We start from the raw sequence: 27,911 nt of genomic DNA, 5'->3' as shown, positions 1-27,911 counted from the left end.
ATTTAAGTGAAAATTTTAACTGTGGAACTATTGCATCGTTTATATTAACACATGTAAAAAGTGTATTCCCAGAAGAACACTCTCACATTGCCTCATCACAGACTGTAAAGTTCTGTGCTGTGTTTATTTGCAGGAGGAAAACACAAAATGCCAACAGGAAATCCCATATCCAAGGGAGAAAAAAATGCATATTTAGCAGAGGAATTCTGCATCCTCAAATTACAGCTGAACCACTATGATACATTCTTCAAGAATCTAGTTTTTTCAAGGAGCTGAACATAAAATACTCAAATAGAATATTGGAAGTCCTGAGACTGCTCAAATTGTGTAGCACAGAAGATTGTGAACACTTGCTGCTGACATTGTACCAAGCACACAGCCATGAAAGCTGAAATTAAACATGTCTCGGCCTGCTCAGATTAGCTATTTATTTATTTTTATTTTTTATGGTTTATATTTGAAGCCCTGTTTGAAATGGAGCTTGAGAAAGGATGCCTTTGTACAACCTTCAATAAAGAAATATCCACATCAGAGACAAAATTGTAATTGAGCTCCTTTCTAGTAATCTATACAAAGAGGCAGAGGTCTAAAGGAAAACACAGATCAAATGTCTTAGAAGTGGAAAATAACTACAGACAAAAAGAAAATCAAAAGAGACTACAAAGTTAGGTGAGCATAGAAGTGTAATAAAATCTGCTATGAATATATGGTTTATGAATAAAATAATGATTTATTAGAGCTTGAGTACTTTGGGTTTTTTTAAATAAGATTACATTGTGGTTTTCTAGGTCATCCACACTTTCCTAATGTCAGGCTCTGGATGTTAAATGGATTCAAATATTAACTACCACACACAGCAGAAAAGTTCTCAAGTTTTTTTCTGTTTTGAACAACATCCCAAGAAGAAGGGTTCTTAAATACATCCCCATTTTACTGATCAGGTTTGGAGATAGAGTGCCTTGACATTTCTGTGGAAAGCAGGAAAAAATTAGATTTAATATGTAGTTGAGTACATTATAATAAGGAAAACAAAAATACCCAGCTCCAGGAGACACATTAATCTGATCCCACACTCCATCACCACTAAGCAGAAGTGCTATCAAGTCCCTGCTTTAGAGATGACCAGAAAAACCTTCTCCTTGTCCAGATCAACCTGCAAACCCAGTGTGAGCCTTGCAGCTGAACCAGGCATGAAAAACTATATGGGGACAAATTTTGGTGGGAACTGAACTCATTTAAAGACGTGAGTTAGCTTAGCATGAGCATTTAATTCTGGGAAGGGTGCAGACAGGAGGCAAGGCCTCAGTGTCTGTCCCTACACTCGGATGAGCTGGTGACACAGCAGAAATAGAGTGAACGAGAGTGGTAGCCAATGGAACAATGGGTGGGAGCTTCCCCAGGCAAGCCTGAGCACCTCTGTGTCAGATTTATGTTCTCCAGAGGGCTGTAGCAAACACCAGGGCCCACAGCCAGCTCTTACTCCCACTAATGACATTTTTAGAAGGTGAAGACCTCATTGAATCCATTGCTGTTGACCCACAGGGCTCCATCTTCTCTGTGCTGCTCAGTGAATTAGGCAGGCAAGTGCTATTAATGAGAGCAGGAGATGTGTATATCCAGTTTCTGACTCTCAGGGTTGCTAGCACACCCCATAATTTGAGAGAATTATGTCTTAAAGGCTATGCTATGACAGGGAAATCACTCGTGATGAAACAATGCTTGAGTGGTGGAAAAAGCTTTGTTCTGATGTTGAATGGATTCTTCTAACAGGGACTTTCAAGCAAAGTTTTGGGTGAAAATCTCACACTTGGAAATGCCTAATTTAAAATAAGATCTTATGTCTCAGCTGCTCTGGAATACAGAAATTAGGAGACCCATTCCTGTGAAGTGCCTGTGTCAATTCTTTTTGTCTGGAATGTGCTGCCCTAGTTAATAAAAAAGCCCCAAAACCTAAGACATGGACATTTGGGTTTTTTAAGTGATTATAATGATTAAGAGTGGGATTCCTGTGCTGCTTTTTGCAAGAAGAGGTGGGTACCCATAAAAATCCAAGTGACCTACCACCAATGCCATTATTTTAACTGACATCTGTGAGCATATTTTCTTAGGTTGCATCAAGACAGATGAGGGCCCTTTGTGCCCTTCTGACAGTGATGGCAATCATTAAAGATTTACCAGGGTCATTAAAGTGAGAAATAGCAGCAATGCAGAGCTGGATATCACCATCCCATGGTGATTCCACTGAAGTGCAAAGAAAGCCAGCACAGAATAAGCCGAGATCTTACACTGCCACCTTAACCTCATTTTACAGATATAAAAAAAAAAAGAAGGGGGAAAAAATTCACCAGTTTATCTAAAACACATGAGAGAAGTACATTTCACTTGTAGGGGGGCATTGCCAGTAAAGGGCACAACATTTCCCTCCCTGACAAAGCACTTGGCAGCCCAGCCAAGCTTGGGGACTCTTCCACAGCTCCTGCCTTCCTCTCACTGTTCTTTCCTCTGAGCACAAACCAGATTTTTGCTGTTCATTATTGGCTGTTCAAATCCAGGGCTGAAGCAACATCCCACCATACCTTTGAAATTTAGTCCTTATGAAGGCACTGGGGCTATTTTTAGCAGAGATCAAAAGAATGCAAAGAAACAAACAGCTGCAGATTTAATCAGCTTTAACATGTTTAACTACTAGCCTGATGACTCAGAAGGCACACACCTTGCCAGAGCATCTATATGTAAATTGTTCTAAGGTAAAAAAAGAAGGAAAATTTCTAAAATCATTATCGCACATGTGTTCCATTATTATAATACCTTGTGAACTGACACCACAAAAATTGCTGGGAAAAAAAAAAAAGGTACATGGGGCTTCTAACCTTGCTTTGATTCTGCTGTTCATTCTATCAAATGAAACAGGAAAGCGATCTCCTACGGAAATCAGTCACTGCTCTTGTTTTAATCCCCCCGCTTTGATTTCCCGAGCAGCCCAGATTAAAGATAGACCTTTCTCCTGGGTGTGATGTGGGCAGAGCAGGCAGCACAAAGCCCTTTGTCTGCCAGGGCTGTGCTGAGCAGCCAGCCCTCATCCCAGGGACAGTGCCAGGCTGCTCTGTGCTGCTGGAAAATCGTTGCCTGTCAGTCACCTGAAGAATGAAATAATTCACAGCACTGGGCAGGGGGTAAAAATAAACACCGTGGAGATCACTCTGGGTGTGCAAACACATGCTCGTGCACACCCACATTTGTGAAAAAAAGGAATAATACACACCAGCTCTGAAAGCTCCACTTGAGCCAGTTCCATGCGAGCACTCTCCTGCATTATGGATGTTGGGTTTGCTGAAGCTGTGGCACTCTGGAGCTCAAAGTCCCTTTCAAGATCACTTTTGCCAGTCATGCGTATCCCAGTGCAAACAAAAAAACCAAACCCAAACACTTCACGCTCCTATCTCCTCACACCTGATACATTGGTCCTTCAGAGTCAGACTTAATTATCACATGATGCACAAGGCTGAACATGTTTTAAACATCTGTTTGACATGCTGCAATCAATCACAGTGCAGCTGATAGTGCTGATAGCTGGTGCACAGTGGCAGTGCCCCCCCAGCTCGTGCAGCGCTGAGATAAATGCCTTCCCCAGGTCACTGGAGGCACTCACTTCACCTCCTGCCTCATGAACCTTCCAAGGAGCGTGTTATCTCGGGGTAACACATGTCTGCTGCTACCTGGCTCTTTAATTACTGTACACAAAATTCCAAATCAGAGTAATTGGCATCTCAAGGCACCGCCGTGCGCTGCGGGGTCCCCCCAATGTAAGTGAGCGACTGATGCAGCAAACAGAACGACCTTGATAGAGATTTCTCCCCAAAACTGATGGCATCTCAGGACTTTAATGCACAACCTGATGAAGAAAACAATATAAATATTGTAATCACATTTTGAGCTCAAAAGTTCACAATGGTTTGCAGTTTGTTTTTAATATGCAGTTTTTTCTGTACAGAAGTCACACTAATACAATAAATACATAATTGGGATCTCTCAAAATACTTTCTTTAGGTTATTTCTTAGCCACAGTTCATGTCTCAATCATTCCTATAGGTAGCTTTGCACTTTATATAAAAAAATACACACATTCACACTAACCTGAGGTAGGGGAGACACAGTCTTGAGTCTCCAGTTGAACCAGCCAACACAAGTTTGCACCTGAATATCTGCTCTCTGGGGTTCGAACATCTAAAACACCCAGCATCTGCTAGAGACACCCAGCTGCTTGTACTTTTCTTTTAGGAGAAACCTGGTCTTGGAGTTGAGATGTGTTTCCTCCTAACCAAACTCATTCTGACAAGCAATAAGATCCCTGATCAGTTACTCTTATCTATCACTCCAAAAAGAATTAAGGAGCAATCACCTCATTATCCATGTGCTTCCAAGTAGCTCAGAAAAAAAATTCAGTAACTGTAACCCAGTCATATCAGATTTTCACTGATTGTTTTAACACTCAAATATTGGGAAATATCCAGACACAATTATTTCCTATAAATCAGGAACTTTGTGAGCAAATGACGAACTTTACAGAAGCAGAAGGCTTCATATAATCTCTGTGATGTTCTGAACTATGGCTGCACCACCAGTTCTATTCTGACCTTGAGAGCAATTGGTCCTGACTTGTCCTGGGATGAAAATCCATCACTTGAATTGCTTGATATTTGGGATGGCAATCCATTATCCAGGCTGCTTGATACACTGCACACCAGACAATATCTTATTATAGCTCCCTTAAGGAAGATATAGAATAAAAAAATGTAAAAACATTAAATAAATAATGATTAAAAATTCTTAAAAAATATATTGAGCCTACAGAATACAGGTGACTCAGTGCAGTCCCCAAGCCAAGAGCAGGTTCATAACCTAACTTCATCATGAGAGATGTGTGTGTGCTTGATACACTGCACACCAGACAATATCTTACTATAGCTCACTAAAGGCAGATATGGAATAAAAAAATGTAAAAACATTAAATAAATAATGATTTAAAAAAAATTTTAAAAATATATTGAGCCTACAGAATAAAGGTGACTTAGTGCAGTCCCCAAGCCAAGGGCAGGTTCATAACCTAACCCCATCCTGAGAGATGTGTGTACAACCCATTCTTTTATATAATCAAAACTGCCTTAGCATAAATGAGGAGCCAAGAAAAAGTAACACTTTTTTTCTTTTTTTTCCTAGAATCATGTTATCTTCTAGAGGCACATGACCCCTTCAAATCAATTATTTATTAATACATGCCACTGGAATTCTGATTTTGTTCCTACTTGGGACAGAGTCTTTCAAGACATCTAAATCAATCAGGACTTCTCTGAAAGTTGCTCTTCTCTTTAATCCTTCCCTTTTCTGTTCTTGATATCTCCATATGTAATTGAAACTCATTTATGAAGATACCCAGTCCTATAAATTGGAATTTATTTCGTCTCTTTTCTTGTGCAAACCAATGTTTCTGAGCTCCTCATATCTATGCTGAAGGCATTTTAGGGGTTTTCCTTTGGCCTACAGTCTGCCTGCCTGAACATCCCCACTGTTCCCATGGCTTTGAGATGGTTTAAAAAGACAATTACACTAATTTTTAATTTCTGGGGAACAGTTAATTTCCTCTTTAAAGGAAGGTAGTTATAATAAAGAGGCTGTTTGTAGGAGCACACTCACACACAAAAATCAGCCAACCCAACCCAACCAACCCCAAACATACAAACCAAAAGCCATCAAACCCACATCCTTTTCTCTCTTGGATGGATATTTTTCAGCTCTAAAAGGTGTTGCCACAACTCTTGCCCACCTGTGATTTTTCAGTGTCACTTTCCATTATGATCCTTCTCAGCTGCAAGAAAGGAGAAGAATTATGAGCTCTTTCACAAAGGATTTAGCTTTATTTTACTCAGGATGAGAAATTAAGGATGCCCTGACTGACAGCATGTGGTTTCTATTTCTGTTTATAAGCAGCCTTACAATAGTAGGGTCAAAAGGATTAGAGGAAGGTCAGTGTTACTGTTTCTAGAGGAAACCAGAAATTGTAGGTTTCCTTCAATATTCTTGCTTTCCAAAGAAAGTGGAAATCTTTATATGACAGGGTTTTTCAAACACCTGGTCCTATTCACTTTTCCTTTAGTAACTGAAGTAAAGGAGACAGTTGTGGGATTATTTACTTTTTTTTTCCACTTTCATCTACTACAAAATAAGCATTGTACACAGAGCAAAAAAAGTTAATTTGCTGTCTGATATAGACCCTGGATTTTTTTCTAACTACAAAGGACAGAAACAATAATATCAGTACAACACACACACTATTTAAGGCATGGAGAAGCTATAATATCTCTGAGCAACATCACAAATATCACAAAAGAACTAAAAGTTCTCTGCAGTTCAGTGTTTCCATTTTCCAGCCTCTCACAACAGCCTGATCTTTATGTTCAGCAGCACCATAGGTGGAAAAAACTGCTCAATTCATGTGGTTTTACATCAGTTATTGATTTATTGATGACTTGCAAATAACTGCCAATATTTTATCTGTCTATGCACATCAATTCCCACAACGGAGCAGGTGAAGCCAGTATTTTGGGTAATTGAGAAATGTTAATTTGTGCTCACAAATATCCAGGCTTCACGCTGCTCTGTCATTTCTTTTCAAGCTGAGGCCTTTTTCCAAAGTTTCCCTGCAATTCCCTGGATTTTGTTTAATTCAGCTGATGGTTGACTCCCTGTTTAGCATGATGGGTGTTTGATGTGAGTGGGGAAACTGCATCCTCTACACAGCAGAGCAAATGGGGCCCATTTGAATTTTCTGAATTGCACAGCTCACTCTATTAGAAGTTATTTCTCCTTCCAGAAAAAAAAAAAAAATACTGCAATGCTCCAGTTGCTTTTAATGGTTGAAAAATCACATTCCCCTGAGTGAGAAGATAAGCTGAGAGGATTTTTAATTAAAGCTCACTCTTCCTCATCTTTATCCCAAAAGTCTGTTTCATGCTACAAGCCAATCATTCCCCGACACTCCAGATGTCTTGCAAGCTACCTGGGTGCTCTCTTTCATAAAAAACAAGGTTGCACATCCCAGACACCTCCTGAATTCAACTAAACAAATACATTTGTGCCAAAGTGACATTGTTGCTCTGCTGAATGGAATGGATGCAGCTCATTTCAGAGTCATCCAGCCAAAGAACTGCTCCAGCAGGAACATTCCAGCCGGGAAGGACTGAAGTCAGGGGAGCCTCCCGAGATGCCAAGCAGCAAAAATGCTTCCAGCAGGCTCCAAAATATCAGGCACACATCCTCTAGTTCTTGGCACTGGAATGATTTGACCCTGAAAGTGCAGATTTGCAGAAGGAAGGGGTGTGATGATAGAGAAATTCCAGGGAAATCAAAGAGAATGATGAGGGGGAATGGACTTTTCATGGATACATCACAGCAATTCAAACCTCCTGAAGAATCAGTGCTTGTCCAGGGACCTCACTGGAGTTGTTCAAGGCATGGAATTTACTCCAAAGGGCAGGATTATCACTGACCAGAACTAAACCAGAGTTAACAACTGGCAGGTTGAAACCAGTGCCAAAGAATTAATCCAATACTGACCCAACCTCAAAATTCTACTTCCAAAGGCAGAAGTGCTTTGCTCCTCAGTGAAAACTGCACTTTTTTTGTTCAAATTCCATGGATGGATTAATTTGGCTGTGCTCACAGCTGTAGAAACAACAACAAAAAGTGAGTAAATGCCTTCAGAAAATCTAGAAACTCATTGTTGCCTTTGATGGCAGTGTGTGGTATGGAAATAACCTACTTATATAGGTTTTCTACATGAAAATAACTGAGGAAGCAAAAAGGGCATAAAAAGAACCAGCTAAAGGCTAGACAAAGTAGGTGTGTACTTAAGCAGAATACTTAAATATGGTGAACTGAGCTCTTTTTCTTTGCCTTTTCCTCAGTCTGGGTTTATATCATGGGCTTTTTGGAGGTGAGGGAAGTACCAAGGCATCGGGAACACAATTTTCATTGCTTTTCTCCCTCTTCCATTTTTAACCTATGTTTTGTTTAGATAATCGGTTGTTTAGACAATGTTTTGCTAAAATTGGCTGGGGTTTTTAATTATTATTTTTACCACAACCTTGTTTATGCTGCAATTTTCATGATTTTGCCCTGAACTCCTTTGATTACTCATCATATTTTTACCATTTCCATTTGCAGCACTGTTATCTTTTGATCTTCTGCTGTTTGCCCATATGTTTAAAGTTTTCCAAACTAATTAAGACAATTAACTAAAAAAGACTAATTGCATTCATAAATGAGACATGGCATTTCTGATTAGCAGGTGGCTCCTTTCTGGTTTGGATACATAAAAGCAGATGGAAATGTGGCAGACTTAGTTATATTTAATGTGCCCACTTCCTTCCAGACTGCTCCTCTTTCCAGCTAATGACAATAAACCTATAAAATCTTCAGATTACTCTTTTTTTTTTTTTGTTTTCTGCTTTTGCCATTTCTCATTCGAAATCCTGGCCATTCTTGACTAAGAGTTTTCAAACTGTATTTTAAAATCCTTTGTAATTTCTATTTACAGTCTTTAAGGTGACTGGAAAAATAAGAGGATCAGAAATACTCAAAAATAAGAAATCTGCTCCTAAATTTGATGTGGAATCAATGGTATAAATAATTTTTAGTGATATTTTTAAAGAAAAGATGCTTAAAAAGACAGCTTCTGTTCTTATTTTTTGCTATATTTCCATATAAAAGCAGACGTTTATCACTGCTGTTCCTATAGCCAAGATTTTTTAAATTATTTTCACCAGTGCTCCAAAATCACTTTTCATAATGCATAATGAATTCTTAACCAAAAGCATTGAGGATATAAAGAAGCAATTTCTTTGTTGCCCTGACAATCCATGACAATTTTAGCATTACACAAGTGAAAAAAATAACATTACAACCACATGACAGTGTGGGAAATTACCAGTTATAGATGCCTCAGGAACATTGGTAACTTATAAATTTTATATCTAAAATAAATACACTGCCTTGAAGTTCAGGAAAACAGCTCCACAGTTTAAGTGTGCCTGGAGAAAAGAAGTTCAACATGAATCCAACTCTGACCATTCACAATTTTCGTGCTTATTGTATAAAACTCTTTTCTATACAAATTTATGAGAATAGCTCTGCAAAAGATTATCTGGGATTTATTCAAGCAAATTTTGTTTCTATTAGCACAAATTATCTATTCAACACTAACTTTTTGGTGCAGCACTTTTAAGTGGAGGTATTTCAGAGCAAGTGAGAGGAGCAGAAGAAATGTAAAATCTGACCATAGAGACTGAATTACGTTGAAGCAAAAAACCTGAAGTTCTTCCCTACCAAATTCTTGTGCTGTGATTTTCTGCAATGCACAATTTTAATGTAAAAATATAAGACAGCAGTGAAAATTTTGAATTATCTGGTGCCTAGGAGCTTTACATTTTGTTATAACATGCAACCAAAAGCTGGTTACAGGGTAATACAGACAGAATGGGACACAGCATCTGTTGTTTAGAGTGATGTGAAAAAAGAAAGAAAAAAATCAGCTGATAAACATGACAGGGTGCTGATGGTCCAGATTTTCACCTGTATCCAAGAGCAAGAAGGATTCCCCTCCTTGACTCTGGGTCCCTTTTACCTCAGTTCTCCTCCACTCAGAGACACCCAGCAAATAATAGGGCTGAAATGCAAACATGTGCAGCTTTTCAGACAGCAGTAATGAGAACATGTCGTAAGTCTCAACCACAAATTAAAAGGACTGCCACCGCCCTCAAATCAGAAAAATGTCACACCAAGGGATTTCCTGAATTCAGAGCTTTTACTATATCCAGTAAATTGTTGTGAATCACAATATGCTAGGATTCTAAAATAACTTCAGACTGCCTTGCCTTTAATTCTTATTCAAGATATCTGTCTTCAGCAAAAAGTTGAGATGCATAAGGACTTGAGGATTTCATGAGTGCAGCTCCATAAAAATACCAATTTGCTGTTCAATAAACAAAACCTGAAAGTTATGCTGGCCAATAAATCTGAGTAAGTGCTCTTAGTGCAGATGCTATTGAGCAGCAGCATCCTGCATCAGCTGTTTTGAGCCCTGCTGTAGGGAGCAGGATGACTCAGGGTGTGGGTAATGGGAAGCAGAGCCTTTCACCCCCGGGTCAATAGTTATAATCTGAAATACACCAGGAGTCAATGCCATGGCAGCCCCCTCTGCTGCCTGCAGCCAAATCAGACCCTGGCCTGCAGGCAATTCCTGCACAAGAAGCACTGGAGGCACAGCAGGAAGCCCTGGCACTGATATCTGGCACCAGCAAAAGAGCTGGAAAGCCAAGACATTCCCTGGGGAAATATGTATTGCTTTTAAAATAAGTAAGAAGTGTTTCAGTAAAGAATTTTAGGGAAAATGGTTTGCAGCAACTTTTCATCTTTCTATGGTGTTGGCAAATTTTGTGGGCTTGAAGCTACTTGGGATTTAAAGCATTCACCAGTCACACAGAATATCAGACAATGCAAATTTTGTGTCCCGTAAATCCTGGGCAGAATTCACAACCTACACACATGGATACACTTTGTGATGTGCCCTCTGTAACTACACACAACCCTCAGCTGCTCTGACATAGCTCAAACCTGCAGAGAGATGTGTGTCACCATCACAAGGACAGGCATTCTGTCTTATTTTCAGATCTCTTTACAGTTTTTTGAGAGTTTCCAGGGATTTGCCCCATGTTCTGATCTCTGTGTATCATTGTGCAGCCTCAACCTGTTGCTCCATCACATCCACCTCTACACCCAAAGCAGCAAAGTGAACTGCACAGCCTTTGCAGATTTGAAATCCCAAAATACTGAACATCACTGTTCATGCATTTCTCCATTTCCACTATGGAGAGGCTAACAATGAATAATTATCAAAAATAGGAAGGGAAAAGGGAATACTTCAGTCATTCTGTATGGATCTGAAGCATGTTTAACTTCACCCTCACCAGGAATGTCAGAGAAAAAGACATCAGGATCACTTTTATCTGGGACACATAGTACTAATGGGCAGCAGATCTTTTCTGGAAAGAGGATCTGGATTAATTTATTCTGGTGTTATTGGTAAATTCCAAGAAGAAGCACTGGGAGTCCTGTTAATCTTTAATTGTGATGACACTGACAAATCTATAAACCTGAAAAATACTCCAGTGTCTCAGCTCATCATGCAAAATGTTTTAATCGCCAGAGGAAACGTATCAGATTATCAGTAACTTCCCTACAATCAGCTGGATGGACTTTTATTATTACACTCAACACTGCTCTGAATGAGCCAATATGATTTCTTTAGATGTTCTGTAACTTCTAAATTTATAAAAGTTCAGATATGTTAAGCAGGAATCATGAATTTTTAAGATAACTTCTTTTCCTTTCATAAAACCTACAATGTTTACCTTGATTACCAAATGACAAAGCTCAGCTAACAGAAATTAAGCATGTTGGTCCCCTCTAAACTTCACAGCATTTTAATTTTTGAGTGCTCTTTTAAAGCAAGGAATAACCACTGTTAATATTTTTCTTCATGTCTGTGGAAGTTTTTTTCACTCCTCAGTTGTGACTCATTTCTTGTGAATTATTCATATGAGTAAAATGTATGGAAATGTTTTTGTTAAGTGGAGATTAAGCTTTGATTATCTTTTCTTCACCCACTCTTTGAATGTAAAAATATTCTTTTGGTGATGAAAAATAAAGTACATTTCTTAATTTTCAATATTTTCTCCTAGTTTATGCTAATATCTACAAAGACTGGCAAGTTCTGTACCTAGAAATAGTTTTAACTAGAACAGCAAGAAAATTAATTTTTTGGTTGACTAGTTGGATTTTTTTTTTAAATTCCCTTTAAAAGGAAACTTAAATAAGAGAAGAGTATTATTCCAAATTGAAAAACATTTTTAAAAAATCTTAGGTGGGTTTCCTCTCCCCATCCCCACCATTCATTTTGGAGTGGTCAAAAATACATAAGAAAAAAAAAATCCTTTGAAACCGATGTGATATCAGCCAGTGCCAGTCAGCTGAAGGGGCATTTGTCTTTCTCAAGTCTCTCTGGAGATTTTTGGTGTGGGCAGATTTACGAGGTCAGCAGCAGGATTTTGGCACCTGTTTTCCCACCAGTTTTTTAATCAGAGCAGAGCATCCAAATCCTCTTTGGACAGCTTTCAAAACAGCAGCTCCAGCTTCTCCACTAAGCTTTTTGGGGGGACAGCAAGGTGGCCAATTCCAGTGCTTAGGGCCATGAGGAGCTCTCCAGGGTGGGACAAGCAGAGGGGGAGAGGCACATGGGAATTAGGAATGGGAATTAGGGAATACCCAGATGGGAATTAGGAATACCCGTGCTGGCAGCAAGCTCTTGGTAGGCAAAACAAACTCACATACATCCCCTCCAAAACCTCCTCCCAGCCCTGAATCATGTTTCTACCCTCTGGAACTGCCCCTCTCTTCCCATGGCATTTCCTTAGGTCATCCCTCTAACCCCATCCCTCTCTTCTCTATTTTATTTTAAGTTTCAATAGGTTCATATAAAGGAAAGTGATGCCCTGCTACTTAATGTGTTCCTTTTTCTGAATTTGTGTGTTAATGTTGAATCTTTTGCTGTTGTACACGCACCTTAAACTTCAAGTGCCTTCTCCTGAAGCTGTCATGCAAACAACTGCATATTTTAGGTAGCTGAGATCATACCAAACCGGGTTTCCAAATTTGACTTCAATCTGGCCAAGAGGTGAGCTGAGTTTCCCCCACCAGGATTGCTGCTTCCTCAGCCTGCCAGCCTATTCCCTGGCCTGTGACAACATAGGGAAGGGAAAAGGAGCAGAAAAGAGGAAATCAGAGAGGGATCTGTCCCTCTCCCACAACCAATACATCCTTGCTGAGTGGAGGGACATAATTTCCCAGCACAAAAATATTTCTCACATGTATTTGCCTAAACCAAATTATCAGCTGCTTTTTGGGCTGTTGGGTTGTTTTTTTTTTTAAGCAGTCCCTTTTGCTATTCATAATCCCCATGAAGATAATTCATGGCATTTTTTGTCCAGCTTTTTCAGCCTGTGGAGCAGAGCTGGCTGAACTCCTCGCAGAGAGCGCTGGATTAAATGCAGGTAAGGGTTAGAAATGGTGAGCTGTAATTTACTGGCAGCAGCAGGGGGGAGACAGAGGGCATGGTGTGGTTTTCAAGGCATGAATTAGAGTTCTCTGGTGAAATGAGGGTGCTTTGAGCTGATTAAATTATAAAAAAATGTGCACCTGGGCTGCATAAAAATCTGATGCCCTGTCCCTGGAGTTTGGCTGATAATAGAAGTGATGCACGTCATCATTTCTGCATCATCTGAAAGTTTAATATGTGTAATTGTGAGCTGCTTTTCTCCTCTGAAATTGCAAACACAGCAAAATTGCAGGCTTGGTGCCACTGATGAGTCACTGTTGGCCTGCTGGATCTGTGTTACAATGGCCATACACAAAGAGAAGCATGACACCCCAGTTTACCATCATTATCTGTTTCCTTTGCAGTTGTTTCCACAGCTGAGCAGCTCAGACACAGCCTGGGTCAAGTAGCAAGGGGAGGAGGAGGAGTTGAAATGGTAGCTTTTAAGGGAGATGAGTTAGGTATGATCTCAGCCATCTAAAATTCACAGCTATTTGCATGGCAGCTGCAGGAAAAGGCCCTTACAAATGTATATGGTACATGTGCAACAGCAAAAAATCCAACATTCATAGAGAAATGCAGAAAAATGAACACTTTCAGTAGTAGGGCAGCATTGTCCTCTGTATGTACCTCTTGAAATTTAGTATATAATATACAAGAGAATTTAGCCCCTTTTGCTAAGATGGCAGCTTACCTTAATATCTTTAATATATCCATTGAAAAAAGTCAGCAGTTCAGTTGTTGTAGCACTCCATTGCCAAAGATTTCTTCTTTAATCTTGTTTTCCTCACAGCTCCAGAAGTCTGGAATGTAAATGTAGACACATCCTTTTCAGACCCTCCAAATCTGAATTTTAAAACTCCAAATGTTCTAAACTGGAGGTTAAGAGCACTTAGTTGAAACAAGTAAGTTACCAAAAGAATGTATTCTTTCCTTAGAATTAAAGTGGGGGGAGATGAAAAGAAACATCCCTACATACTAGATCAGAGTAATATTCATATTTTTAACATTATAAAAGAGAAATATTTGGGAAAAAAACAGCCTATGAAACGATAATCTGCAGTGTATAATATACACTTGCATAAAAAGGTCAAACTTGGTGAGCACCATCAACTTGGAGGGAATGAATCAGGCTCATACCCACTCTTTAATCTTGGAAAAACACATTCCTCCAAATCCAAGCCCTGTGGTAACCATCACACAGCCTCCCTGGGACTCACAGCAAGGGCTGCATTGGGTTCATTGACTATTCAGCCCCTGCACACGCTCAGGGAAGTGTTATTCACAAGTTGTTGGGCACTGAAATATCACCTGGATACATTTGGCATCTCTAGTGCAAAGAGGAGATATCAGGAAAATGCATAATAGCAGACAAATTTTTATATATTTATTTTGTCTGACAATGGGCAGCCACCGTTACTGGCTTCACAAAGGAAAAGGGAAAACAGGCACAGATTTTGTTCTCAATTTTGCTGATGTAACAGCAAACCCTCTTTTGTTAAAAGCAGAAATTTTGTTCTCTAATGTATGAAACCTTCAAGGTGGGGAATTTATTTTAACACAGCTTCATCCAAATTAGAAAAGGAATCCAACCTATGGTAAAGCCCCCCTGGTACTGAGGCTTACCATAATTTCTTCTCCAAATAAAACTGAAAGCCATTATTTTCTCCATGAGATGAAGTAAAAATAAGGAAATCTGAGAACCTGTACAAGTTAGATTTAAGGTACAACCAATAGCAGCTCTTATGCTGTAAACACTCATCATTTGTTTTTTCAGTTATTGATACAAAGGGAGAAGTCCAGTTTAGAGTAAGCAGGTAGAAAATCCCATGGAAATCCCTGGACAAGTGCTCTGACTAGAGAGAAACTAATTGTATATTGCATTCTTTTTCTTCAGACTACAGAACCAACTGAGAGACAACGTATTAGTGTTGGAGTCAGGCTTTTTTTTTTTTTTCCCTGAACTGGACAGACAGGTTTTATTAAATCAATGTTTATGAATAAGAGCCAGTTAAATTTTAAAATTATTTCAGGCAGAGGACACGTCCATGATCTGGAATAAGAAACTGAGGCCTGGCAATATATGGTTGTGGCATAAACAAAGAAAAAAGTCTTAATGTCACTCAGTAAATAAACATTTTCACTCATCCCTAACAGTGACAGCAGTCTGGACAAAATAACTGCACTCCAGCTGGTGCTTTAGCAATCTTTTTTTTTTTTTCTTGCAGATTATGATAAATAATCAGACAAAATAAGGCAAAGGAGCAGTGTTGAAAGTAGGCTGGTCCTGGCAACAAATCATGAACTGGACACAAAGACCATTGAGCCATAAATGAATAAAGAAGGACAGAACTGCTTATTTATTAAACAATGCTCTTACTTTCAGTCCACAGTATCTTAAAACTGCCTCATTGGGACCATTACCAGAGCAAATTACTGCTCAACATGAATAAATGTGGAGAAGTCTGGGTCTCAGCTTTTAAGTGGTTTGGGTTGTGGTGGGTTTTTTTAACATTTTAATGCGTTTTAAATTGTTTTTATTATTATGCACAGCTACATCATAGGGGCAATTCTCTACAGATGAGGCTGAGCTGAGCTCTCTGTTAAAGGTCAAGGCTTGCAAGTGTTACTAATTAGGGACACAGGCACAGAGTGAGTTATGTTTCCTTAGATAAGGGAAAGGAAAGAGAACCGAGCTGTTGTTTAACATTACATGCAATCATTTTGTGCTTCTCCACGGCTAGAGTTTAAAAATATCATGTAACAGATGTCCTGGTTCTGAAGCTGCCCTACCCCATAGGTGCAGAATCACAGGAAAAAAAGGCAGGTGTGCACTAGGCTATCTCAAACTTCAGAAGAAAGCTTATCCATCACAAAGGTTTTGTCAGTCTCCCAACAAGAGGGGCTAATGTGGGATTTCTCTATCAGAATGCAGCTCAATGAATCAAATGTCAGCCTGGAGGAGGAGGTGATGCGAATGCACCGTGCCCAGGGAAAGCAGGAGGTGATATACAAAAGCTGAAAAGTCTATTTTGCGAGGTCAGAGAGGTGACAGCTGAGATCACTGAATCAGAATGATCTTTCCAGGCTGCAATTCTCATCAGGGTGAGGGATGCTCTCTTTGAAGGAAAAAAAATGTTACAACTATTACATGGTACAGCTGGTACTCAAGTGTAACTGGAAATGAGAACAAAAGTTCACTGCTGCTGGCACCAGCTTTCCTTACAATATCAGAAATACCTGTGAATATTTGAAATTTGGGAACTAATGGCCTCTGATAACCATCCACAGAGCAGTTAGATAAAGGGCAATGCCTGCTACTCCACTTGTTGCATTTTCTATGGGCTCACACTTTCGCTTTGTACCATTTTCAAGGAGATCAGCTACTAAGAAAGTAAAACAAAGCATATTAAAAAGGCAATCTTAAGAAAAACCCAACAGCTTATTAGAGAATGAAAGATAATTTTTCCCTTCCAAATCACAAGTTAACCCAGCAGGTTGAGATTCACCTCTAAGACAAACACCCACACCTCAGTTGCTATTATTGAGGTGATGAACACTATGACAATTTACAGAAGTGAATGCTGAGGTTGCACTCCTGACAGCTTTAGATTGCTTTTGTCTAAATTAATAACAACTCTGAATAAAAGGCATCAAGTCCAGCTGTACAGTCTCACACTTAACTTTTCCATTAGTGTCACTGGCCTCCCAGGGGTCTCCTCTTGTACTTCATAAGTTTATGGACAAGACATAAACGACCCTGTATGCATCAGCTGGCCTCAGTGAGCATCTCTCTCCCTCTCCTCCTCTGCTATCCATCAAAACTCTTCCCTGTGATTACACCACATGCCAGAAACACAGTCATACCTTGAGATGCTAAATGAAAGGCCTACCAGCTAATCTGGGAGTGCTTATTCATGCGGGCTCGGTGTGAAGCAGGGGCACTGCAGCTGATGAGGCCGTCACACCTGCGTGTGTGAGTGGCACAAGTGCCTCTTGCAGACAGATCCCTCCCGCTTCCCACCCGGCTTTTCCTTTTTCCTGCTCAGCAGGTAGGGAGTTTGTGAGAAATAGGGGGTGTGCATGATGAAGGCACACACAGAATGTGTGAAATAATAAACCTCTCACCTCCACTCGAGGCACAGCTCCTGTCGTGAGGCTCTGGATGCGGCGCCAAGTTCCGGCTCAAGGATTCTTCCCCAACCTGGGATGGGGACACCGAGCTGCCTGGGGAACACAGGACACACTGGAATTAAAACCACCTCTGGGAACTTCTCTTGCTGCCTGGGGAACACAGGTCACACTGGAATTCAAATCACCCCTGAGGACATCTCTTTATTCTGATGGATTGGTTTATTTTGTCACCATGATCCAATAATCAACAAGAGCTGTTGTCAAATGGGTGTTTCCTGAATATATTAAAATGCTGAATTCTACAGTTGCACTTGGGACCTTAAAGGAGTTCCAGGAAGGTCTCTGGGGAAAAAAAATGTTTTTCAAATGGGGCTGAAATTCAGGACAAACTGAACTTGGCTACTCCCAATCACAATTCTGCTAAAGGACATGAATTACCCCTTCCCAAAGCTGCCTGCTGATGTGGTTAGCAGCTTTTCTGTGGCATTCACTGTTAGCTACACCATGTGGCCTGATGGGTTTATGATGTGGACAGACAAGCCCTAAAGAGTGAAACATGCCCATGAAACTAATTCCCAGTGTGATCTCTGGCAGGATTAAAGTGAGGTCTCCAAAGGTGGAAGGGGAGTGCATCCATCACCTGCTCCTTGTAAGCCCTCCCTCAGCCACAGAGCTCACATCCAGCACAATTAATTGCCAAATCAGCTTCTGGACACAAGATAATGAAATACTATATATTGATTTGTATTTTCATTGAAAGGCAGGAAAAGAAGCCAATCAAGCTGGTTTGGTAGGGAAATTTCAAAGCATTTGTCCCATGTATAGATAATATTTTGAGGTTTTATTGACACTATAAATAAAATCTTACAGCCTGTAAATATTAGGCTTTCTCCTCTCTACAAAAGGAAAGAAATTTCAGCACAACAAAGCATGTATTACAGATGTTGAAATTATCCTCCCTGCACACTTATTCCAGATTTCAGAGTGCCTGTTCATTTTCTTTTCACTTGCAAGAGACTTAAACTAAATTGAAACAAAAGGCAATATCAATTTAAAATTAAATGCACTCCATGTTAACACAGAGTCAAAATACCTGTCTGCACTCAGGGAGGCCTTTCAGGCAGAAAAGTCCCTCAAGGAAAAGATTTGGTGAGTGACCTAAGTAAGGGTTAAAATAACTCTAAAACAAATACTGGAAATATACAAAAAAATCAGCATTATTAAAATTCTGCTTATTGAAATTCCTTTATAAAAAGAAAACTTCAGAAAAAAAAAAGCAAAACAAAAGCATATTATAAAACAGTTTAATGGTCTGTTCTCTAGTACAAATATAACTGTTTGTCAATATAATTATGCAAAGAGATCTTGGCTTTGATGGAAAAATCAGCAGTAGCAGGAAAATGCCAGAAAGGGGCAAACTCTCAGCATCAAACTCACAAAACTTTTTGCCACGCTCTTTATTCTGTTTGAAGGAATCCACAAGGACTGCAAAAGCTTATGGGAAATTTTCCCCCTTTTCCAAATGGGTTTAAGAAAAAAAAAAAATTAAATATGTTTCTCTTTTGTTCCTAAAATTTGCAATGCTTTCATCAGGCACAATTTTGCTTGATGCATTTTAGATTCACTGATTCTGCAGAAGGTGTACAAATACCCTGAAGTCTAGAGACACCTCAAGTCTCTGACTTCAATGCAAATTAAGCCTGGTTTTGAATGGGTACTGCATAAAATAGATTATCATTGCGAATATTTGGAATTTGAAACTCACTTCCCTTTTTTGTTCCACAGAATTAGCATAACATTTATTGCTCCAGTGAATATTCCCTTTATAGTCCTTAGAATATTCATGGAAATTAAATGGAAGAGAGGTACAATCAGCTTCATTGAAAATTCAAATGAATGTTTTCTATTTTTGGCAACACTCCTCACACATCATTAAAAACCAAAACAGTTATTCTGTGTGAAATGCAAATATAAATAAACAAACAAAAAAATGCCCTGGGACTCTCTTTCCCTACCATTGAAACGGTCCCTTCCTGCCACCCTCCTCATTCCCTGGTGACACAGGAGTCACATCCTTTTGGGACTTGCTGCTCCCAAGAGATTTCATTGATATAGACCTGTGCTTCCAGGAGAAGGAAAAAGGGTTGAGGGTACAAAATTATTCCATAAAACAAGGTGATACCAGAAAAAACCACTGCCTACTCCTCCCTTTATTTATTTCCTTCTCCCCTGTCAGCTGCATGTCAGGTACAATGGGCAGGTGCCTAAAAATGGCAAAAAGAAATTTTAAAAACAGATTTTATGACGGGGCGATCCTCTCGGAAAGGAAAGTTGCAAAATAAGTGGTTGTATAAGGCCACTCAACTGCTTTGTAATTTAATTATTTTCCAACTTCTGCTACTTAAAAACTGACTTCAGACACCACTTTCCACAGTAATATCAAAACTCTTTTCACATTAGGACCTGAAATCCCTGCTACCATAAACAGACTGAACCCAATAATGAGCTCCAAGGAAGTGGCACATTGGGGTTCCACCTATAAGGGATGGGAAAAATTATGCAGCACCTTATCCTGGCCAAAATCAGGTAGGAAAGAGCTGGCAACAAGATCACCAGTTCAGCCCGTGGGACACACACAAGCTGCTGAGTACTGAAAATCAACTCCCCGTGCCCAGAGTGAGAGGAGCTCATGGCTGGGGACACCTGGGTGGGTCATGGTGTGGGGCAGGGAGCTGCTCCCCTAAACCATCAGGGCATTGCCCACAGACAAATCACCCCCCTCTATCTGCAGGCCCACCATTTCTAACCTCAGTGTACACGAATCACCTTAATTACTTCTGCCTGAATATTTATTTTGGCTTAAAATATGAAATATTAGGAGAATACCTCACACAATGTGGTTTTTACAAAGCAGCTCAGTGGAGGCCACTCTGTCAAACCAGTAGCCATGAAAGGCTGCCAGAGATCCATCTGAAATGTCAATACATCATTTCAAATATTCTCACTCAGAGCTGCTTCCTGAAGCATCCAGGGGCAGTAAAATCAAAGGGAATGCTCTCCCTTTTTTCAGGGAAAAAAAAAATAAATAAAATTGAGTGAAACTTCAAAAGCCAGTGAAGAGGGAGACAGTGTGTGTTTCAGACGAGTTAAGTGAGGAATCCGGGACAGAGGGATAGGCCTGTCATGCAGGAAATCCAGCATTTCAACTCAGAGCTAGAAATTAGAAATGAGCTAGAGGCCAAATTGGTTCTCTATGCACAGTGCCCACCTGAGAGAAGAGCACCCAAAAAGCACAACACTGGCAAAGGCAGCCTCATACTCCTCTGCTGAGGGATTATCTACAGAGCTTTGCCTTTGGGTCTCATCCAAGTATTAATTGTGAGGGAAAAGGACAGCCCAGTCAGGATCTGCAGCTAATGCTGGCCTAGAAACCAGATTAAAAGCAAATAAAATTCAGTGCTTGGGGGCAGATTTCTTCAGGCATCTCTCCTGGCCCAGGCAGAGAGCAAAGACCTTGTCTTGCATTTCCACCCTACCATGGTGGGATGGAAATTACTGAAGGACCCAGGGACTGGCATGGGAGGAGCACCATAATTCTGAGATATTCCCCTCATGCTCCCTTCCACTCTTCCAAGAGAGCCCCTCTTTTTCAGGCCTGTTTCATTTTCTGTTCCCTAAAAAGCCAGTCAGGATCTCAGCTGGGATGCAGGGGCTGAGTCGCTTTGGGCTCTCTCTCTCTCTTTGAAAAACACCAGGGCTGTTGTGATGCCAAACCTACAGAGACAGGAAATCTGTACCCTTCAACCAAGCCAGCCAGCTTCACTTAAAAGAGAGAAAGCCCCTGGGAAATAGAAAATCCTGCATAGAATAAATATCCAGAAAATCAAACAAAAGTTCCCTTTGGAAATTTTTTTCCACTGGTTTCTATGTACTGCCACAAAGCCTGATACCACTGAAATTCATGGGGTATTTGGGAAGGATGCAAAAATGAGCATAGAGGAACCAAACACCATGCAAAGTCTCTGTTTCTGGTAAGACTGCTCTGAGTTTATATTGCCTGACATTTTTATCTGCGTAGGAAATTATCTATATCTTTAATGTGAGATTAATGGAGTTGAGCGCTTCTGAATCATTGGCAATTGCTACTGTGCTGCATAGATATTTTTGTACTGAAATAATATTAAATCAACAATAAGGCCTCCATTTGGCATAAATTTCACAAGCACTTCTCAAAAAAAAAGAAGGAAACACTTCATAGAATTAAATAAAAGTTCAACAGTTTTAAAAAATAGTATTTGAGGAGTGGGGGAGAGAAAAAATTATTTCTATTGAATATATGTCTCCATGTGCTGAGTATGTATTCTTTGATGTTATTGAATGCTTATAATCTAGGAATAATATGACTTCTTTTAAACTTCATCCAACAGTCTTAAGTACAAAAATACTTTTGTTCCTGCTTGTTCTTTTTGTCATTTTTACTCATCATAAGCATATCTATTATCCCACACTATTAAAAGTTTCTAATACTTTTTTCTTTTGAGTAGAGAGACTACCAGAAAATATAACAAACTTTTAAAATGTGAACTTTTTCACTTATTACTGACCATTTCTGAAAACTTTAATCATATTTCCATTACTCAAAAGGAAAAAAAAAACCAAAACCTTTTTATCAAATTCAATATTCTCTTAAAATAATACCTCCAAACACTACTCAAAACCTTTAACTTTTTGTTCCATTTTCATAAGGTTTGAGGTAAAAATTCCCAGAGATGAGTGGTACCTCGAGGTAAGAAGACAATGGCCATGGAGCACACAGTGACTGAAAGGCAGATGAATATCTCAAGGCTTTTGTCACAGCTTTATTTGCTGCTTTCATCCTCAGCCTTCTTTCCCAAAGTTCCTCCATTGCAAAAAGTGAGAAAATTAAAAGGATGGTCCATTCTAAATGATTTTCCTTTGTAGTGCTTTTTATGGGCTGAAGACTCATCCTGAAGCTGTTCCTACCCCTGCAAATGCAGGAATAAATGTAAACTGCTGGAATGGGAATATTGCAACGATTTCAATACAGTGCAACACCACCACTGCACTGACACCAGTAGGAAACCTGATGAACTGCCAGTGGATTTGAAAACTGATGGGCTTTTTCAAGCTCCTGATGCTGGTGGGATCAGCCAATGGGGTTCCACTCAAAGGATATTTTAAAAATTTTCTTTTTAAGCTGCAAATTCACACAGCTTTCAGGCTTTTTTTTTCAAAGACTTATTGATGTCTTTTGGGGTTTTTTTTACATCTACTTTTCTTTCTCTTTTGTTTTTCTTTTTTTCTGCTACCAAATTCAATAATGATATCAAGATACATTTTGGTTTTCCTTTTTCTGAATTGTCTCTGCTTTCTTTTCTGAAATAATCTTTCCTGCTATTTTATAAAAAGCAACTCATACAATCCATCATTTCTCACAATAAGGGACTAAAATTGCTATTTCATGAAAAGTGTGATTCAAAAGGTGGCTCTATTCCCCAAAAACTCCAGCAGTCATTTTTGTACTGCATCAGTTCCTTAGGCCCCAGTTGGGCTGGAGTTAAGATCTGTGCAAACACACAAATGCAGGGGGTTCATCTTTGAAGTGGTCACTCAGCATCACCCAATAAAGGACAATCAAAAAGGAAAAGTGCTTTTGAATATTTCCTCATTTCCATGTGGTGCAGAAGCACACCAGCTTTTGCTTAATATTAAGACACCCTTCAAAGCTACAAAAGTTAAAACATTTCTTAATGCTGTATACACTGAGACAATTGGACAATACTTCAAAGCCCTTGGGTTTAAATCTTTTGGTATCACTACCATTTCAAGTAAAAAGTATTTATACAACATTGTCAAACAAAAGTTATTTTGCAGCTAATCTGACATAGTTTTGGAACAGAAGATAATAAAAATCTATTGCATCCTGTTTATTTTCTGAAAAGAGTGAAATGTGATCAGATGGGGTGTTTTAGCTCTGAAAAACCTTAAAAACACTGACATTGTTTACATGATTTCAGTATTGAGTATTTATCAGCTCTGAACCAGGAAAGGTGCAGAATAAAATTCAACAAGCTTTCCAAAAGAGTGCAGGAAAGGATCAGATAAGGCCAGCTGAATATTTATTAAGCTCTGAGACTCATGAGCCACTCCTGATAGGGTTTTTGAACCAGAAATACAAAGATGTATTCTTCTAAAATTCATATGATTGAGAAAAACTCCAAAAAATTAAGATCATGTTCTGCCCAGCAGCCTCTTACTAATAGCAAAGAAACTTATTGCTGCCTCTTGCTTGGCTGGGAGCTGGAAATCCTTTTATTAATTCTTTCAGAGAAGTTGTGAGCATTTTCCACCAGTTTGGGAAATGTTTAATCATCAGCCTTTTTACATTCATTTCCTTCTAATTCAGCCGCTTTAGAATGAGAGGTAAATTCACCCATGCCCATTAATGCTCAGCCTTTCCTTTCCTGCATCACCTCCCTGTTCTGTAACAGCCAAAGACTGATGGAATAGTCCACACAGCAGCCTGAAAGAATAACATGAAACCCACCACAATCTACCTGCCCCTGCTACTTATGATGCTTGTAAATATCACTGCTCATTTATTTTATTTTTTTTTTAATTTCATAGGGGTTTTTAATCCATGTTTTAGAAACCTCATAAATCATCTTTTCAGGGCATATCATTAGCTTTACAAGGTAAAATAATCCACTTCACTCTTTGTAATGAAGTAGATATTTAAATAAGCCACTAAACTAGATAAACAAGAGAAATGGGCAGGATATTGGGTGAACACACATGAAACTCCAAGACCTGAGTTTTCAGTTCAATCAACAACAAAGAAGTTGCCCTCCAAAACAGCTTTTCAAGCTTTCCTCCAACAATCACTTCCTCATAAAAAGCAGAGGATATACCTTGGATCTGATGTGTTTGTCAAACTGTTTGACATTGGAAATCAACCTAGAGAAAGAAGATTTTAGCACTATATTTTAGAGTTGGATATTTACCCTTGGACAGAAGCACACAGGCGCTGAAAGTCTGGACAGTTCACAACCCATTATCCATGTCCAGCTGAGGAGGACAAGAATTTCTCAGGGTTGAGACTGAGCCTTTGGGTTGGATAAGGGGCCATGCAGCCCCCAGGTTTCTGAACTCTCCATCACAGTGCCCAGCATCAGTCTAGGGCTCAGTGAGAGAGAATATTTATTTTGTTTTGACAGTCAAAAGAGAGCTGTCAGGCACTGTGGAGTACCAGGCTCCCACACTGCTCAGTGCTTCCCATCATAGGTGAAATGAGAAATCAAATTCTCAGTTTAACCTGATGTGCATAAATTGAAGGCTCTCTGTAACTCTGAATAACCCATGACATTGCAAAATTAATTTCAAAACTGGAAACCTGGCTCATCCTCAGCATGATTTGTCCTGAGTTTATATTTCACTGTTATTCCATAACAAAGGATTTTTGATTCACATTCTTGAAAAAAACTAAAACCTTTGTTGCATATATTTGATCCAGTCTTGTTTAGATTGCAAGGAAATACAATGAAAAACAACAAAAATATTATCATGACAGTTAAACACTTTGGTTCAGCCCCACATCCAAACATGTTCAGTGTAATTTTATATGGTAACTTGGAAAATATGCCTTTCTTCAGAGCCACACAACTTCCACTGGACAGCACATATATTCCACAGTTGTCTAAACATTAATCCTTATTTTAATCAGTAATTTGCTCTTTCTCATTTAGATTTCATAAATCAATTACAACACTAACAAAGATACAGTTTTTCTGAGCAGAGACTGCAGAAGCAGCAAAGTAGCTTCTCTTTTTTAGTTCCATTCTCTGCTTCCCAAGTGAGTTTAGCAGATCCTAAGTGTCACAGAAAGTGACTTTTGAAACCCATGCAAGAATGTCAGCAACTCTACTGCTTGTATATAATTTTCTACATCCTGAAAACAGTAATTTACGTGGAAGCAGGACTGAAATGTCATGACACAGCAGAATTACAATTGCTTGGATGTTTAAACTGTGCTTTTCCTGTTTTTGAATGTATTTTAGTTCCCTTAAAGATGAAATTATATCTGAAATTCCTGAGGTTTATGAAAAGTACTTTTAGTAGAATTGCCAAAATTCTCGCAGTTTTTAGCAGAAAAAATTTAACACTTAAATTATCAATAAAAACAAAACAAGACAAACCTTAAGCTTAGTTCCAGCTTCACTTCTGGAACAAAGGCAAACAGATTTGATTTTCCTTCCACTTAAATATTGCGAGTGGGAATCAATAGAATCACAGAACCATCAAGATTGGAAGAGTACCTTTGAGATCATCCAGTCCAATTGTCCACCCAGCACTGCCCCTGAAGCTCCATAACACCTGAACAGTGAAAAAAAATTGTCTAATCTCCAGTCTGAATTTCCCCTGTCTCACCTTAAGGCCATTTCCTCACATCCTCTTCACTGCAGGCACTGCAGAAGAGAAGGAAATCTCCTTTGATATAGTCAGTAAATAATTTTTAAAAGCTCAACTCACATTTGAAAAGGGCAGAAATAATCAAAACAGCAAGAAGAGCAGCAAACTTTTCCAGATATTACTCTGGCTAATGAAGTGAGAGGTGAAACTAAACTGTCTGAAATATATTTTGCCATAAAATTGTGTCCTGGAACAATCTCCTGCCAAATGAGAATATAGCAACAGAGGCCCTGAAGGATTTGTTACTGTGACTGATTTTGTTTAACGGGTTCATACAAATTGTTTGGAAAAACGAAAGTGGCTGCAGCTTGTCAAAAACTGCAGATTTATTAAAAAGAGCAATAATAGATGGAACCCTATCAGGGGTAGGAAATAAACACGAGGAATCTGAATAGGGTAGGACAATAGGGATTGAGAGATCATGTGCAGTGTCAGGAGATATGATATAAAGCCTTTAGGGAGGCCCAGCAAAGGATTAAAAATAACTCAAGTCTGACAAGTCACAGAGAAGATGAATCATGGCTAATGACAAAAAGAAACAGCTCACAGACAGGATCACACAATTTGTGTCACGCAGCAGTAAGGAAGCCAAAAGGTCAGTGAAGAATTGGGAAGTGAATCAGGCAGTTGTGCCGTGGATTCTCATCAAATAAACACTTTTCAACTTTTAGGAGAGCATTTACAGACTTTGTGTGCTTTTTAAAGGGAGCAATGATTTTTTTTTTTTTTAATTCATCTTCAGCCTAGCCAGAATTTTTCCCCTTTTTGTTATCAAGGCTGCATAATAACAGAAAAAAACAGTTGGAATAAACACTTAAAACAATAAATTGGTCACTGATTACTGTGATATACATACCAGGGGAAGGGAATTGCAGCAAAATACCTCTTTTGGCAGATTTTCTATTTAAGGGACTGCTTTACAAATTGTTTGCTCTGTTGTAGTTAGTTCCTTTGGGAATTTTTTTATGGCAGGGAAAAGGGGGAAAGGAAGAGCGGAAAGAAATGCCCAAAAATCTCTGAAAAGGGAAACATGACATGGCCACAACAGGCAGAGCAACAAAGAAGCTCTGAGAATTGCAGAGTTAGAAGACAAAAATGATCCATCCAGTGAGATTCTAGGACTCTCATATTTTCAAACCCATGCACAAAAATACATACTGACACCCTCTTCAAATCCCAATTTTTTCAGAATTCTTCAAACAACTTTCTACAGTGATCACCTTCAGGGCTTAGTTCTGTATTCCATTATAATAACTCTCAATAATTACATGTTGTAAAGTCATGTTTATGCCACAGATTGAACTATTTGTACATACTATACAAATTAGAAATATCTCTTATGGTGAAATCATACTAAAAAAACTTCCTCAAATCAAGACTTTTCAACTGTCAAATAACGGCTCAAAGTAAATACATTTCCCTCAGAATAGCAGGGATTCTGAGAAAAAAAAGATTTTCTCTCTTTTTTCTATATGCACTGCCTATGTGAATTGCATCATTTTTAAATAAAGCAACTTCTCTCTTTGAAGGCATAAACATTAAGTATTAGTTGTTACTTATGTGATAAATTGTATTTATGTCACAAATTAAAATACATTGATTTTTTTTTGTTTCAGACTGGTGGGATTTACTGACATTTTGAGTGTTTTCAGAAAATGTAATTACAGTTCCAGAATTGGTTTCAGGGCAGGCTACTTCAAAATCACAAAACCAACCAATAGGTTGGTTTTGTGATTTTGAAGTAGCCCGCCCTGAATGATGGGAAAAAAGAGCTTTTGGTTCATTGTATGTGTAGACTCAATTCATGCAATCAATTCAGTCTCCATGTGAAAGTGAGTGATCAGAAACAGATTTGCCAATAAACCCAAATTACTAGAAAAATTTCTAAACACATTTTTCTCAATTCTTTTTTACTGTGAAAGTGACCAGTCCATGTGGTATTATCAATTTTTTTTTTCCTGTGCAAAATTGAGACTAAAACTAATATCAATTAGGAAAAAAACCCCCAAAATTTCAATTCTCCATCCTTATAGGTAGAGGGATAACCATACAACACCTGCAGTTATTCAGGTCATTTGCC

At 39.0% G+C, this 27,911-nt stretch overlaps 1 long non-coding RNA gene across 1 annotated transcript in view; it reads right to left on the bottom strand.

The window, feature by feature from the left end:
• Positions 1–473: 473 nt before the first annotated feature.
• The window catches only part of LOC120504067, a 112,469-nt gene continuing 85,031 nt past the window's right edge, over positions 474–27,911 (bottom strand). Inside the window, exons 2-5 of the long non-coding RNA XR_005627922.1 lie at positions 17,336–17,434; positions 13,902–14,010; positions 5,822–5,863; positions 474–3,892 (exon numbers count right to left, since the gene is read on the bottom strand). This is a non-coding gene — a long non-coding RNA (uncharacterized LOC120504067). The remainder of the gene's footprint in view (positions 3,893–5,821; positions 5,864–13,901; positions 14,011–17,335; positions 17,435–27,911) is intronic.

The sequence above is a fragment of the Passer montanus genome, unplaced genomic scaffold (genome assembly GCF_014805655.1).
Source record: "Passer montanus isolate IOZ18808 unplaced genomic scaffold, ASM1480565v1 scaffold28, whole genome shotgun sequence".
In the NCBI taxonomy this organism is placed as follows: Eukaryota; Metazoa; Chordata; class Aves; order Passeriformes; family Passeridae; genus Passer; species Passer montanus.
The sequence above is the reverse complement of the archived record's forward strand: the minus strand, read 5'-3'. Positions and strand labels throughout refer to the sequence as shown.